This window comes from Macaca nemestrina, chromosome 2, assembly GCF_043159975.1.
Source record: "Macaca nemestrina isolate mMacNem1 chromosome 2, mMacNem.hap1, whole genome shotgun sequence".
In the NCBI taxonomy this organism is placed as follows: domain Eukaryota; kingdom Metazoa; phylum Chordata; class Mammalia; order Primates; family Cercopithecidae; genus Macaca; species Macaca nemestrina.
In genome coordinates, this window is record NC_092126.1 from 135328245 (window position 1) to 135346310 (window position 18066).

The window sequence follows — 18066 nt, forward strand, 5'->3', positions numbered from 1 at the left end:
CTTGGAAACGGAGCTTGCAGTGAGCCAAGATCGGGCCACTGTACTCCGGCCTGGGTGACAGAGTGAGACTCTCTCTAAAAAGAAGAAAGTCCCCATTCTAGTGACACTTTGCTCATGAGATCCAAGACAGTTAACCACTTTGCTATCTAGTACAGCTGCCTCTCTGTGTGCTATAAAGATGTTGCCAGGTAAACCTTCCTTCCTTCTTCCAATTTGTCTTTTCCCCCATTATTTCTTTCTGGAAAGTGGTCTTTGATGCAATGGAGTGTGGAAACAGGAGGTTAACAGCATAGTCGCACATTGATGTTAAACCTCAAGAGGTGGTCAGTGCTGGTGAGACAAAGATCTGTTTGCTTTGGGGAAGCTTTGCTCTGAAGAATTGGGTGAGGCCTGGAAGACCGAATCCCTTCACCCAAGATACAGCAGGAACCCTGGAGGGAGGGAGCGGGTAGAGAAAATCAGGTGGTAGGCAGATGGTGAGAGTAGGAAGAAAAGGGAGCCCAAAGAAGAGGAAGCACTCCCAATGCCCATTAGGAGGTGATTTAAGAGATAAAATAATATTTTGTTCCATCTTGCGAGTTTGCTGTAAATCTTTCTGTTACTCCATCGACTCAATAAATCTTTATTGAGCATTTTCTGCCTGTCAGGTTATACTCCCTGGACATACCAGGAATGACCAGAACAGACAGATGTCCCTACATTATAGGACTTACAATCTAGGAGGGTGGGGGAGGAGAGACAGATATTAAACAAGTGACTGAAGCATGCCGAATAGATGATGGGGAAAAAAGAAAGTCAAGCTGGGAGGGGGATAGGCATGTGTTGCATGGGGGCTGGGGGTGAGGGTTTGCAATTTTATATAGAGTCGTCGTGGTCAGTAAAGAGAAGGTTAACTGTGGAGCTGAGACTTGGAGAAAGCATGGAAGCCCAGATATCAGGGGAAGAACACTTCATGCAGGAGTGTCCCTGGGTGACCCAGCAGAGATGCAGGGGACAGTAAAGGAAGCTGGGGTCGCGGGACATTGTGGGTGGTGGTGGGGTCCCATACTGCACAAAGCCTTGAAGGTCATTGTGAAGACTTTGCATTTTGCTCCAGATGAAATGAGATGCCATAGGAGGTTTGGAGCCAGGGGTGACATGCTCTGACTTACATTTTAAAAAGACTACTTTGGGTGCTGCGTGGGGGACAGTACCTGCATGCTCTCTCAGACGTGACAGATGTGACTAAGGCAAAACAGAGAGCAACACAGATGTGAAGCACGAATTCAAGCAGTGAGGGAAACGTCAAAGTAGGTTACAAGTCAACATCCACTGCTCCCATCCTGTCATCATCAACTCAGTGATGAACAGGAAGTGGTAGCTTCTCCATAACCAGCGGCAGGAGCCTAATCTACAAGGGCAAATAGAGGACCAGGCCATCTCTTCCTTCACACTCTGGAATTGGAGTCTCCCCTTCCATGAGCTCTGGCTGACATGGACAGCCCCGCTCCCTCACACTCGTGCTCTCTGCCATTGCTGCATTCTTTGCTTCCTTGGCCTGTTTCTGAGGCCAGGCCTCAAGTCATGTAACACCAAGGAATACAATGTCCCTGCAGCTGGGCTGTTGTCATGGTCAACCCAAAAGGCAACTCTGTGCTTTTCTGCTGCCAACTTACCCCGATGGCCATGGCTATGCCATTGCATGTTTCCTGCTGCTGCTCACTTCTAGGAGTGGTAGGAGTCCTTTACTCTGTCAATTCCCTGGGCAGAAAAGGAAAGAGAAACTGCCCCAGAGCACTCAGCTCCATTCTCCTGAGCAATCTTTGCAGGCTGACACAAGGCCATGAATCTTTCTCTTTCTCTACTGTAGGCCTCTCCCTACCTTGCCCTTTTAGATAGGTGGGTGGATGGGCGGGGGCAACAGAAATGAGTACCCTAAATGTAGTTCCCCTTTCTCTGTCTAGTTAATGGAGGAGGAAGGGCACAATTAACCCCAAAGGCAACCACTATGCTGGCCTTTCTTTAACTCTGGAATACATGCTCCCAATATTCAGACCTTTCAGCAGTAGGCAGACCATCCTCTCTTCCATCCTGACTGTGCCCAGTACTTGTTCTCAGCCTCCCACAATATATGTGTGTTGTCAGAGAACAGAACGTTAGCTCCAGCTGTCTCAGGTCCAGACCAGTAGGTTATACAGAAATTATCATAAAATAGGGATTTAAAACCTAGATGACCGGTTGATGGGTGCAGCAAACCACCATGGCACATGTTTACCTATGTAACAAACCTGCATGTTCTGTACATGTGTCCCAGTACTTAAAGTATAATAATCAAGAAAAAGAAATTGTAAAATAAGTGAATCAGTTGCTCACAGAAAGGAATGTATGTTGACCATACAGATTGGTACCTATAAATCCTAAATTACCTTCCTTAACATAAAAATTGTCTCCTGCTCAGAAAGGACTTTATAAAAGCCCACTAATCTGCTGCTTTCAGATACTTGGACCACTCAGGTAAGCGGATCATCAGTTTTCCAGGAAGTGGCTAGCATGGAATCCTGGTTCCGTTGAATGAGATCTTTTAGGTGTGATGGTAAAGGAAAAAAAAAGTAAGCTCTTTTGGCATTCATAAAATCTGCAGTGTAGACATTCACATACCTTCTTCTGTTGAATTACATTGCTACAACACAACTCTACCTTGCAGTGTATCACAAGAAAGATAGGAGGACTTTCCTATCTTTGCCTTTCTTCCCCTAGTGCTTGCAGACAGAATGCCATCTCCTCTCTAGCAGCAGCCAAGGGATGTTGGGGCAAACAGTCCCTCATTAATTAATTGAGCAACTGATTGTCGATTTGTATCTTTTTGTGTTTAATGTTTGACTTTTAAAAAAATTCTAACATACAAGAAAGTGTCTACCTCCCTCCTAGACCTAATTAACTCTGAACATTTTGCTAGCTGGGCGTGGTGGCACATGCCTGTAGTCCTAGCTACTTGAGAGGCTGAAGCAAGAGGATTGCTTGAGCCCAGGAGTTCTGGGCTGTAGTGTGCTATGACAATTGGGTGTCCCACCCTAAGTTTGACATCGGTACGGTGACCTCTTGAAAGCAGGCAACACCAGGTTACCTAAGGAGGGTAAACTGGCCCAGCTCAGAAACAAAGCAGGTCAAAACTCTCAGGATGATCAGCAGCACAACAGCATCTGTGAATAGGCACTGCACTCCAGCCTGGGCGATATCGTGAAACCCCATCTCAAAGCAAAATTTTGTCATATTTGCTTCAGGTGAAGTTTTTTTCCCAAAGAAACAAAGCATTGATTCAGTGGAAGCTTCTTTTATACCCTTCTCCCTTCTTCAGAGGTACATTGAAGCAGATATTCTTCTAATTTTATGTTTTTGTGTTTTATTACATATTTGTGTAAGATGAAGCAATATATGATGTATTTTTTGAATTTTATTATGAAAAAATTAAACATAAACAAAATTACAGGGAATAATATATAAATTTTGAGAATTTTTAACATCTGAGTAAATGATACCAAATTCCACGTATCTTCCTGCAGTTTGACTTTATATACCTTATCATGTTTCTGAGGTGGATCTATATTGATACATTAGATTCATTTCATTCACTTTAACTTCTCTGGAGTATTTCATTATAGGAATGGTTATAACTTACTTTTACTTTGTTTTATTGAGACAGAGTCTCACTCTGTGGCCCAGGCTGGAGTGCAGTGTTTCAATCTTGGCTCACTGTAACCTCTGTGTCCCAGGTTTAACCAATTGTCCTGTCTCAGCCTCCCGAGTAGCTAGGATTATAGGCACCCGCCACCACGCTGGACTAATTTTTGTATTTTTAGTAGAGATGGGGTTTCACCACGTTGGCCAGACTGGTCTCAAACTCCTGACCTCAAGTGATCCACCTACCTAGGCCTCCCAAAGTGCTGGGATTACAGGCGTGAGCCACTGTGTCCGGCCCTAGATCCTTTTGATTGAAAATGATAGAAACTCAATTCGACTTAGCTTAATCAAAAAGAAAATGTACTGGCTCATATCAACTGAAAGTGTAGCTGTGGCTGAATCCAGGCTTTCACAGAATCCTCTGGATTCTCTCTCTCCATGCATCTCTCATCTCCACTTCTCTTTGTGTGTTGGACTGATTCTATGTAGACAACCTTTCTAAGTGGGAGTGTTAGGGGGTTGGGGATGGGAGAGTGGGAAAGGACCTCTGACATTACAAGAACTAATTGCTTGCAATTTATTGAGAGAGCGAGAGTGAGAGCGAGAGTGAGAGCGCGAGAGAGCGAGCGAGAGAGAGAGAGAGAGAGAAAGACTGAATCCTGGTAAGACACACTTTTATCCCAGTTTGGAAAATTCTTAGAAACGATGCCAACTGGAACTGGAACAACCACGGGGATGATGAGTGGTCCAATCCAGTGATGGTACAGTCCAGCACATGGGAGAACAGGAATATGGGTGTGTGTGGGGGGGTGGTTAGGTACTGTAGTTGACAACCCCACCAGAACTACTTGGAATAGGAAAGAGTTTCTCATCAAAATAACATTACACAAAAGTGAGAGCTGTACACAACAGAGCGACCTCAGAGAAAGCCACTGAGAGGGTGGCTGTAGTTTTGGCCCAATCTGTAACCCACTGAGATACAGATGCAAGAACACTGGATTTGAATCTGGAAGTCCATGGTGTTGATACCAACACTGACACAAGCTGTGTTATCTTGGACACATTACCAAACCACACTGAGCCTTTTTCTTCATCTTTAAAATGAAGATGGTTATATCTTTTCTAGGGCTATGGTGATGATAAAATGGTATAACCATCTACAAGCTTTTGCTAACTTCAGATTTTGCTATTCAAGTTGTTCAAAATAGATGGGGCATTGGCAGCTGACTTCACTTCATTGTACAGAGATCTTGGTTGCACTGAAGTTGTAAAGCTTTATTCTTCTGCAATAAATATTTAATCACTTGGGCTAAGAATGATACTGAACAAAAATACTCTTAAAATATAATGTATACTTAATTGTTATTTCATTTTTGATACATTTCCATCAATGCCTTTTTGTAGTAGCAGTCAATCTTTTTAATAAATATTCATCTTCATTTGAGAGCAAGAGTGGATTCATTGGTTTCCAATATTACATGTTTTAAAAGGGCATATTTTTAAGCACCAGTGATTTTTTTAAAGTCTCTTTTGAACTCATGAAACATTGTTATTTTCAACTGGAATTAAAGAACATTTCTGACATATTTCAAACCCTCTCTCTGAACGAGGATGCAAACAAATACATTACATTAAGGAAACATACAAATGGGAAAGTGCTTTTTTGAAAAACAGGTAATGATATTTCAAGGACGACACAGAACTATTCATTTCCGATATTTTCATTACCATTCCTAGCAACAGGCATATACGTCTCTCAATTCCTGTGTAGTTCTGCTAATCTCTCTACACAATATTCAATTTTCTGACAACGTTTCAGCTGATTTATTTCCCTCTTGCGTTTGAACTGCTAAAGGTGCAATGTAACCCCATAAATTTGTTTCAGGCTCTCAGCTTCGATACCCAAGGTCGTTAATACCCCCCAAATATTCAGTGCTTACATCATTCCTTTAAATGTGCTCTTTCTTGCCCAATGAGTTGTTACATAATTACATGGTGCCAGTAACAATATCATCTTGTTTTTATAGTTTTATGATTAAGGGTATAAAAATCAACTGAATTGAAGTACATGTTAAAAGATATTTGCAAACTATAAGAGATTGCTACCATAGTTTATCACATGTAAATGATAGAGTATATATATATTTAAAATTGAATTTTCTTACTATATGGTTTAAAAATCTGTTAGAGTAAAATATTAATGTGTTACCTGATGATTCTATACACACAGATTATGTCTTCTATGGTGGAAGTTAAAAAGAATTGTGGAAGATTTATTTTTGCTACCCATTCCCTTATGAGAACCAAAACGTTTCTATCGAATATTTGCATTTAAAGTTATAGCACTCAAGAAAGGAGAAATTTTTTTAAATGGGACTAGTTCTTACACCACACAATTCTCAGCCTTTTTACAGCTTAAAGCATATCAAAGAGCAATGAGAGTGACCAACTGTCTCAGTTTGCCAGAGACAGAGGGGGTTCCTGGGATGTGAGACTTCAGTTCTAAAACCAGGGAGAACTACAGACAAACTTGGACGAGTTGGTTCCCTCGTGGATAGTTTGGCCTCAATTAATCCCTCATGCCCTGCATCCATATCTTTGCAATGGCTTCACTATGGGCAAAGTGTACCTGCATGCCCCTTGTCTTTGGGCTTGGCCATGTGACTTGTCTTGGCAAAAATATATGGGTAGAAGTGATGGTGCGCCTCTTTCAAGGTTTAAGACATCTCGTATGTTTCTGATTTCTCTTATATCTCTGCTACGGAAATGCTCTGCACTGGGGCCTGCCACCTCACTGCACCAAGGAGAATGGGACCCATTGGGAGTGGAGCCGCCTCAGCTGACACACAGATCTGCAGTGAGAAGCAGAGTTGCCCAGATGGGCCCAGCCTAGGTCAGCAGAACCCCAGGCAACTTGCTGCTGTGTATAGAAAATGCTGTTACAAAGCCACCGAGATTTTGTTGTTACTGGTTACACAGCATCATTGCAACAAAAACTAACTGAAATAGGTGTTAACGAATACTCTTCCAATAACTGTTTATTGAGGTCCTACTGTGTGCTAGCTAGCCACTGGGGATGCAATGATGAGCAAGATGGATACAATTTTATTCTCATGGAACTTACAGTTAATTGTTGTGGTCCCTGAGGCCCTTTTGGGAAGGGCTGCAATGTCGAAATCATTTTCTTTCTTTTTCTTTTTCTTTTTTTTGAGACAGAGTCTTGCTCTGTGCCCCAGGCTGGAGTGCAGTGGCGCGATCTCGGCTCACTGCAAGCTCCGCCCCCCGGGGTTCATGCCATTCTCCTGCCTCAGCCTCCCGAGTAGCTGGGACTACAGGCGCCCGCCACCACACCCAGCTAATTTTCTTGTATTTTTTTTTAGTAGAGACGGGGTTTCACCGTGTTAGCCAGGATGGTCTCGATCTCCTGACCTCGTGATCCGCCCGCCTTGGCCTCCCAAAGTGCTGAGATTACAGGCGTGAGCCACCGCGCCCGGCCCGAAATCATTTTCAAAATAATACTAAAACATTATTTGTCTTTTTCTCTTTTTTTCACTGTGTTGACATTCCCACCAGTGATACAAAGGTAACTGTGCTCTTAACTGCTGAAATTTTGATACAAATCATGGTGAGGGTACCAAACTATAGGAGTAGTCATTGTATTTACTATCATCGTGTACTTACAGTTTGAAAAATACCAGTTTCACTGATGAATGTCCTCAGTGAAGTGGTAAAAATGATTGATTTAATTAAATCTCCACCCTGAGATTAATATCTTTATAATAATCTGTATGCCACAATATGAAGTACCCATCAAGCTCTTCTGCTGCCCACCGAAATATGATGGAGCAGTCGACAGATGATTGAAACTGGTTACCCATTTCGATGGAAAAGTCCAATTCCTACCTTACAACATAACTAAAAACGATACTCCAATCATATCACAGATTTAAATACAAATGAAAACAAAAAACAAATGGAAGAAAATATAGAAATATTTTTTAAATAATTGTGACTTGGACACTTTTTTCCAAACATGCACAAAGGCCAAAAAACACTGGGGCCTTCTGTTTTTCCTTTATGCACTTCAGAATTATTCTAATTTCTATGAGAATTTTTCATAATAAAACTAACCCCATTAAGTAAACAAGTCTATGCCAGCATTCTTAACAAATTGCAACACAGATTTCATTGATGTCATATGAAGAATGAGCACGTTTTAAGCACAATGATTGTGCAATTGATCACAGTTGAATGGTAAATCTTATCAGAAAACAAGTATGGACGACCCCAGACTCTCCCCACCATTTGTCATCCACAGTCAGCATTTCATCCCCTTTAGAGTAATAGCCTATTATCAAAATTATACCATTTCCCTAGCTATTCCAGAGGGCTAGGATTTTTAAATGCCTATGACACAATCAGAGGGGGTAAGCACAATCCTAAGCTGTTCTGCTTGCCACAGTCAATTGTTAACAGCTACTCTTAATAATTTTCAGGCCTAAAGCATATTCTTCCTGGAAGATGGAGCCAAACTCCATGGTTTCAAATTAATTCTTATTGAAGAACCATGCAAAGATTGCTTTTTGAGCTACAGCCCACAAACATGAGAAGAATATGAGTCAGGTTCTTAGATTTTCACAGGGTCTCTTCTAGCACAGACCACGCCCTTCTAGGAATGGGAAAAAGACACCCCTCCCAGTGGAAAAATTAGAAAAAGGTGACTCTTTGGGGTAGAAGAATTAGAAAAAGTCAGTCCTTCCTCTGGGTGGGTGCATCAGAACATTAGCTAGATTTCCATTTCCCTTAGCTCCTATAGCGGAAAAACTTCTTGGGAGAACACAGCTTGGCCATCCTGCATTTTTACAACATAAACTCTGCTTTTTGCTGCCTGGTCAAAGAGTGAGACTTGCACGAAGCAGTAATAGAGAATATGCATACAGGTTGTATAATTCCTCCTTGAATGAGTTGTGAAACAAGGCTCATTGGACAACTAGTATTTGAGACAGAAGGATGAAGGGATATAATCTCACAGCTCTACCTTTTATTCTCTTAGAATGGGGGTCAGCAAACAAGGGCCCACAAGCCAGATCTAGCCTGCTGCCAGTTTTTTGTAAATAAAGTTTTATTGGAACACAGCCATACTAATTCATGTACATACTGTTTATAGCTGCTTTTGCGCTATGACAGCAGAGCTGAGCAGTTGCAAGGGACCATACAGCTCACAAAGCTTAAAATATTTACTCCCTGGCTCTTTAGAGGAAAAGTCTGTCAACTCCTGTATAAAATCACCCAGTGGTACTATCTTGGTCATACTGTGTCAGTCTTTTGCTTATATATCCTTAATGAATTGCAATGTAATGTTAATCCCTCAGCATGTAGAGATCATATAACAAATATCCATGTGTGTCAACTTTCCACATATGCAAAATATATATCTCTTAAAATGATAATTTACAACCTGAACTGCAGTTTAGCCTCAACTAGAATTAATTTCTGTGTAATGAAGTTTATTTCTATAAAACCACATTTTAAGTATGGCAATATCTAGATTTGATTGCCTAGCACCTGTTAATCAAGAACCTAGGTCACAAATTCCTCTATCAAACCATGGAAGGCAAAAAGTTGTGTATGCAAATGAGCGTACTCATTGGCTTTTTTAAGATAAAAAAATAAATATGTAATCCAATTTGCTGTTCCTTTTTCACTTGGCTGCTAGGACACTCAGCTAAGTTTATGACTCAACTAATGTAATTTCTCACTCCAATGTAACATCAACTCTCTTAAACTATCTTTTATTGTCTTCCTTTTTAATTGTCTTGTTTTTACATTATGTTATATAGCCTCTAATCCTCTGTTGAAAGGTAGAAGTTTATAGATTTTATATTATTAAATCTTCTCCAGTGCACCTTCTGCTAACAACAGGGAAAGTACATGGATTTGGTGTCAACCAGACCAGGGTTCAAATCTTAGCTCTGCCCCTTACTTAGCACCATGCCTTTGGGCAATTTATTCACAATCTCTGAGCCTCAATTTCCTCATCTGTAAAGTGAAACAATAATAGTTACCTTGCCAGGTTGCTGGGGAAATTAGAATGAATATATATAAAGTATCCTTTAGATACTATTAAACAATATGTTTTTTAAAATTTATTTTTGTAAACAATGTCTTACTCTGTTGCCCAGGCTGGAGTGCAGTGGTAAGATCATGGTTCACTGCAACTTCAACCTCTCAGGCTCCAGCCATCCTTCTGCCTCAGCCTCCTGAGTAGCTGGGACTACAGGAGCATGCCACCATGCCTGGCTAATTTTATATTTTTTTGTAGAGATGGGGTCTAACTATGTTGCTCAGGCTGGTCTTGAACTCCTAGGCCAAGTGATGCTTCTGCCTCAGCCTCCCAAAGTGTTGGGATTACAGGCATGAGCCTCTGTACCTCACCCTACATTTTTAAATATTTCTTGATTGGAGAGTGGGGTGGTAAGGCCACCCCACTTCTGCCCTATTTTTATTTAATATATTTATAATACTAAACATTTACTGGTCGGGCGTGGTGGCTCACATGTGTAATCCCAGCATTTTGGGAGGCTGAGGCAGGCGGATCACTTGAGGTAAGGAGTTCAAGACCAACATGGCCAACATGGTAAAACCCCATCTGTACTAAAAATACAAAAATTGGCCAGGCATGGTGGTGTGAACCTGTAATCTCAGCTACTTGGGAGGCTGAGGCAGGAGAATAGCTTGAACCTGGGAGGTAGAGGTTGCAGTGAGCCGAGATCACACCACTGTACTCCTGTCTAGGTGACAGAGTGAGACTCCATATCAATATAAGAAAAATAAAGTTTATTAATTTTTATTTAAAACATTTAAATAGAACTTGAGGTAGCTTTGAAATGAAATCTTATAATCATTTCATTACTTTAGCATATTGTTTATGAGAAGTTTTTACATAGCTTCTTTGGCAATAAAATGACATCACTTTGCCCTACTCAAATTTTATAGAAAATAAAATTATCCCTGTTTAATAACCAATAATATTTGTAATTTTCTTAAACTCACTATGCTCACGCAGTGACTGTGTTATCTGTCAGAAAATCAACATCACTGAGAGGCGTTCTTGAGATTCTTCCCTTTGCATAATCGTGTTTATGACCCTCAATTGGTATTTGGCAAACGGAATAAACTGACGATTCACTCAAAATGTTTTTCCATATAACATTTAATAACTCATCTTTGAAATGGCATTTTTAATAATATTATAGCCTCAATTTACAACCTAATGCTCAAATTATATGGATGCCAAAGTGAAATGGCTCAGGTACAAATCGTGACAAAAGTAACAGCTATTATTTTGACAAGGGTTTAGGAAGGACTTACCTGAAAAATGAACAGACAACACTCTCATGAGCAGCACGGTGCTTATTACTTCTTATCCTCAAAATAATAGAGAATTCAAATCAAAGACTCATGTAGACAGGAAAAGCAGAAACAACATAAAAGAAAAACAGAGCATGCTTAGCCAGTTCACACATCAGTTGTATTTGATTGCAAAGAGCTTTGAAATAAAATAAGCCAGGCCCGGCGCGGTGGCTCACGCCTGTAATCCCAGCACTTTGGGAGGCTGAGGCGGGTGGATTATCTGAGGTCAGGAGTTCAAGACCAGCCTGACTGACATGGAGAAACCCTGTATCTACTAAAAATACAAAAATTAGCTGGGTATGGTGGCGCATCCCTGTAATCCCAGCTACTTGGGAGGCTGAGGCAGGAGAATCCTTGAACCAAGGAGATGGAGGTTGAAATGAGCTGAGATCGTGCCATTGCACTCCAGCCTGGGCAGCAAGAGCGAAACTCCGTCTCAAAAGAAGGAAAACAAAGAAAGAAAGAAATAAAATAACCCAATTATCAAGTCACATACCTGAAAGGAGCATGTCCTTTTTAGGTGGTCATACAATGGTCGCAACGAAGAGTAGGTTGTGTTGGACTATTTGCTGTTCATCATTACATTTCCAAGTGTATGAAACATGAATACACAGACAGTTGGCTTCTTCTAGCTAGACCTGTGATTGGGACTAAATCAGGGTATTTCTTCAGATGAGGAAACAGTCCTGCTCTGGTGGTACCTTGCAGAGGGATTCAGGATCCCACTTGACCAGCTCCTACTCATTGACTTGAGACAGCCAAGTTCTGTCCCCATTTCAAGAATATCAGGGGCCTCTCCCTTTTTCTTTCACTTCTTAGCTCAGGTAGGCCTCTGGAGGAAACAAAACCCAGAGTATCTTCCTGAAGATGTAGAAGCAGCCTCTAGGCCAGGCCCAGACTAAGGTAGGGTTGCCAGGTCACCCAGTTACATTCGAATTGTAGATCAACGATGGATGAGTTTTAGTATAAGTATGTAGCATGAAAGTATTTGGGACATACTTAGTCTAAAACAAATCATTCATTGTTGATCTGAAATTCAAATGTCACTGGGGATCTTGTACCTTTTACTTGCTAAACCTGGACACTCTTGCTGCAGGAGACACTTTTAAGTGATGGCATTATTATTTTGGCAGTTGTTGAAGAACCAAAAATTAGGCCGAAAGCAAAATCCAATGGCTGAAAATAACATGCACTAGAACTTCCAGAGTAGTAAGAAATTTCTTTTAGTTTCAATGTGAATATCCAACAAAGGTTGGGTTGAGGTCCTTTATAATAAAAATGACCAAAACTAGGCCCCCTTGGTTATTTGGGGGAGGGGAGCTTAAGAAAAATTCATACTGATCTATTTATTCAGTTTTTGAAAATGTAAAACCCTTATGTGCTTATTGCAATAGGCAAAGCTAATTAACTCTAATTTATCTCATTGACTTTATCCACTGTTTGTTACTTTCCTACCATCTTCACTGATTGCCAAGGAGGATTTGTTGTATTTGTATATTAACATACTTCCTTTTTCCTAATCCTGTGAGATGAGTTGCCCACAGGCTTTCTGCTGGTTGAATGGCTAAAATGACTTGATGAGACATAATATTTTCAACTCTGGTTTTGTAAAATGCTTTACGTACACAATTCTATGAGGTTAGTATTAACATTTTCATCTCACAAGTGAGAAAACTAAGACCCAGAGAAGAGTGGTTTAGCTGTGGTGGGTGGTATTGTCAGAGGTGTGTAAACCAGAGCAACTCCATCTTGAGTAGGGGCTGAGTAAAATGAAGCTGAGACCTACTGGGCTGCATTCCCAGGAGGTTAGGCATTCTAAGTCACAGGATGAGATAGGAGGTCGGCACAAGATACAGGTCATAAAGATCTTGCTGATAAAACAGGTTGCAGTAAGGAAGCTGGCTAAATCCCCCCAACACCAAGATGGTGCCAAGAGTGGCCTCTGGTCGTCCTCACTCCTACACTCTCACAAATGCCATGACAGTTTACAAACGCCATGACTATATCAGGAAGTTACCCTATACTGTCTAAAAAGAGGAGGGATGAATAATCACCTCTCATTTAGCATATAATCAAGAAATAACCATAAATGTGGGCAACCAGCAACACTCGGGGCTGTTCTGTCTATGGAGTAACCATTCTTTTATTCCTTTACTTTCTTTTTTTTTTTTTTTTCTTTTTTTTTTTTTTTTTTAAATTTATTTATTATTATTATACTTTAAGTTGTAGGGTACATGTGCATAACGTGCAGGTTTGTTACATATGTATACTTGTGCCATGTTGCTGTGCTGCACCCATCAACTCGTCATTTACATCAGGTATAACTCCCAATGCAATCCCTCCCCCCTCCCCCCTCCCCAATATAGGCCCCGGTGTGTGATGTTCCCCTTCCTGAGTCCGAGTGATCTCATTGTTCAGTTCCCACCTATGAGTGAGAACATGCGGTGTTTGGTTTTCTGTTCTTGTGACAGTTTGCTAAGAATGATGGATTCCAGCTGCATCCAAGTCCCTACAAAGGACTCAAACTCATCCTTTTTTATGGCTGCATAGTATTCCATGGTGTATATGTGCCACATTTTCTTAATCCAATCTGTCACTGATGGACATTTGGGTTGATTCCAAGTCTTTGCTATTGTGAATAGTGCCGCAATAAACATACGTGTGCATGTGTCTTTATAGCATCAAGCTACCAATGAGTTTCTTCACAGAATTGGAAAAAACTGCTTTAAAGTTCATATGGAACCAAAAAAGAGCCCGCATCTCCAAGACAATCCTAAGTCAAAAGAACAAAGCTGGAGGCATCATGCTACCTGACTTCAAACTATACTACAAGGCTACAGTAACCAAAACAGCATGGTACTGGTACCAAAACAGAGATATAGACCAATGGAACAGAACAGAGTCCTCAGAAATAATACCACACATCTACAGCCATTTGATCTTTGACAAACCTGAGAGAAACAAGAAATGGGGAAAGGATTCCCTATTTAATAAATGGTGCTGGGAAAATTGGCTAGCCATAAGTAGAAAGCTGAAACTGGATCCTTTCCTTACTCCTTATACGAAAATTAATTCAAGATGGATTAGAGACTTAAATGTTAGACCTAATACCATAAAAATCCTAGAGGAAAACCTAGGTAGTACCATTCAGGACATAGGCATGGGCAAAGACTTCATGTCTAAAACACCAAAAGCAACGGCAGCAAAAGCCAAAATTGACAAATGGGATCTCATTAAACTAAAGAGCTTCTGCACAGCAAAAGAAACTATTCCTTTACTTTCTTAATAAACTTGCTTTTGTTTTGCACGGTGGACTTGCCCTGAGTTCTTTGTTGCGTAAGATCCAAGAACCCTCTCTTGGAGTCTGGATCAGGATCCCTTTCCAGTAACACTATGGCTGTGAAGAACAAAGCTGGTCTTTCAATCCCAGTGAAGAATTCTTAGTTGGATGGTCCTCCATGCTACCTCTTTCTTTCTTCTCTGAGCCGTGCAGAGGGACCTGAATGTGTACAATCAAACTCTGCACATTTGTAGATGGCAGTGAGATGAAAGTGAGCCCTCTAAGGAGACTGAAAATTCAGGGGAAGAACAGTTGGGACTTGTGTGTGTCCTGCTATCTTCGTTCCCATTCTTAGTTCATTCATCCATTAGTCATCATTTATTGAATGCTTTAATGCCACACCCGATCAGATTTTGTTTTCTCCAGAGTTATTTGTGCATCCTTTGGAAAATTTTGTTTGTTTATTTAAAGGGTGCCTCCCTACAAATGCAAAAAATAATCTCGAATATATGATTCATTGAAAATTGCTCACTACTGTCTTGGAATGCTTTCCTGGACCTAGCATTTGATCTTGTTTAATACCATATTCAAAAGCCATTTAGGAGGGGGTCTACTCATTCTAACTGTAAACAGTTAATCTAGTCTCATTGTTTGAATATTCTTTTTGATTGCTTCACTTTGTCTTATTGTATTAAATTTATTTAAGTGCTTCTAGTTTATAATTTTGTGGGATTTGGGAGTAATTTACTCAAAGGTATATACCCTATAAATCAATTACTTTACCTTTTCTGTTAATGTTTAACTGGTTCTATTGAAAAAAAAAAAAAACAACAAACAGCAAAAGAAAGCCCAAGATACAGCTTTTGTTAAAGTGAGGTGAAAAAGTATGCCAATTCCATTTAGAAAAGACCTTTAAAAACCCACAGTGATTATACAAAAGGGAGCAAAAGCATTTTAGGGAGAAATGAAATAAATGGTAAATAGTCATACCTCCAACATAGAGAATGCGTCATTTCTTCATTTAAAAGAAGATGCTGGAAGTCAGAAAATTCTTTGTAAGAAAGAGAGCAGAGGTTGGGCTTTTCTTTTTCTTTTTTTTTTTTCCCAGCATTTTGTAGCACTCATAGAGGCCATCCTGTTAATTAGTTATACTCTTATAAATTACCCTATGAATCAGCTTTTCAAATTCTGAAAACTAAGTAAAAAGAGAAAAGGCTCAGGTCTGTGTAATTTGCACTTTAAGTAACTGGGCCTGAAATTTTGTTTATCTAGATAATATTTATACACTTCTGTGAAAGGAAAATATATCTTGAGATCCCAAAATTACTAAGCCAAAGAGAAAAGTCAAGCTGGGAACTGCATAGGGCAAACCTGCCTCCCATTCTATTCCCAAATAAGATAGCTACAAAGATTTAAACAAACAAACAACGACAACGACATAACTGCCTCACAGTTTGCCCACAAGGAAATTCCTTATGGACAAAGGAAAGACGGAACTCAAAGTCATCTCTCTGCTCACATGAGACAAATGCACATCTGATTGCTTCCTCTGACTTACTGTTTCATTAAGCCAGACTAAGGCATAAGTGACTATTCCTGTAAATTGCGTATTCAATGAAAAGGCTAATCGGTAACTCAAAAGAATGCAACCATTTGTCACTGACCTATCTATGACCTGGAAGCCCCCTCCCACTTCTAGTTGTCCTGCCTTTCTGGACTGAACCAATGTACAATGTACATCTTACATCTATTGATTGATGTCTCACGTCTTCTTGAAATGTATAAAACCAAGCTGTGTCCTGACCACCTTAGGCACATATCAGGACCTCCTGAGGCTGTTTCACAGGTGTGTCCTTAACGTTGGCAAAATAAACTTTCTAAATTGACTGAGACCTGACTCAGATATTTGGGGTTCACACTTCCAGCACCTAAGTATAAGGGCATTTTTCATGCTGCTTTTATTTAGAAAGTTGTTTTCAATTGTAAATATCCATGTGGAAAAAGATTGCAACCGATACTTTTCGTAAACCATGTTCCCATGGATGTCCATGCATCCATTACTCAGGCATGCTGTCATGGCAAAGGGTAGAAACGACATTGGGTGAAATTACATAGAAACATCTCACAGTACCACATTTATAAGAATTAATAAGCAAGATAAATGCAATTGGGAGAATTACTATGCTTCTTCTGGGGAGTGAGCTTTTCCTAACAGAGGAGAAACAAAGAAGAAATTGTGATCCATGGTTTTTTAGCAATGAGGTCTCTTTTGGTTGACTCATCTAATGTGAAAATGAAATGAAACATCATCTATTATGTCGTCAAGAAGATAATTAATGAGGCACTCATTTTTAAACGAAGGCCTAAGGGAATAAAGCAACCGGCCTCAGATTTATAAAGGGAAAAGTGGTTACATGTTTCAAAGAATACTAAGTCAAAATCACACCATTAATGTTTGAATTTGAGTTCTTACTTGGTTTAAAATGAGCTGTAACCCATGCTGAGTGTCTCTGTGGGTGCTACACATCAGCTGTAATTACTATCTTCAGTAAGGTAAGGGGAAAAAGGAAGATTTTTCCTTTCAGCCTCTTTGCTATAAGATTTCTTTTGGACAAAGTCAGACAGATTATAAATGTAGAAGCCCCTCAAATGCATGCCCTAACTTCAAGGTGAATCTTTAGGCCATTGTTCTCCCCTAAATTTCAGATAAACAAATAGCTGCCTGAACTGAGGAAGAGATTTAGAACAGAGTGGGATCTCAAGTTTTGGATTCCTTGCCTATCAATTTCAGGCCTTGGCTTGGATGATCTTTAACAATAATAATAGTTAGCATTATTGAGTGCCATCTGCATGCTAAGTACTTTACTTGCATTGTCTTCTTTAATCCTTGTCACAAACTTTGTGGTAGGAACAATTATTACTCCCATTTTAAAGATAGAGAAACTGAGGCTTAGAGAGTAAAAATACCTTGCTGGAGATCTTACGCTTACAGCTGATATGGGCAGAATTTGAATACGTGTCTGATTATTTAAGGGCCCAAGTTTAAACTCTGCTTCTATCCAATTGCATGTGCCAATCTGGGGTTGGAGGGATCTGAGGGTCACCACCTGGGGTGCGGGGCAAGGTGTTGAGTACTGCACAACAGAGTGAAGGGCTGCTTCTTCACTCTCCAGAGTGGAGAATACTCAAGGATCAAAGAGGTTAACATTACCTTTCTAGAAAGGGGGAAGTTCACTTTTCAGTTCTGAAAGACCCACAAATGTACATGCTTATATCCTCTTTGTAATGGGTTGAATTGTGTCCCCTGTTAAAGAAAATCAGGGCCGGACAGAAGTTAAAGCAGTGAAAGTAAATTGTATTCAAAAAGGAACTATTACAATAGGGGAGAAGAGACCTCAGTATAGAACTTGGAATGCAGCAATTTTGAACACAGCATGACGAAGTGGGAATTTATGGCCAAGGAGCAGGGTGGAGGTCAATGGATGGAAAATTACTAAGAGGAAACATTAGGAGTAAGAGGGGGCTCTGGCTAAACTGACTTGATAGGACTCTTGCTGAAGGGAGGCCAAGGTGATCAGATACCAAAAGTGGGGGATGAGGCATTGGATCTGAGGAGGAAGGTGAACAGATGCCAAGGTTGAGGATTCTTGCTAAACTGACTTACCAGGATTCTTGCTAAAACTGGATTTTAACAGAAGAATACAAAGGTTTAGGTC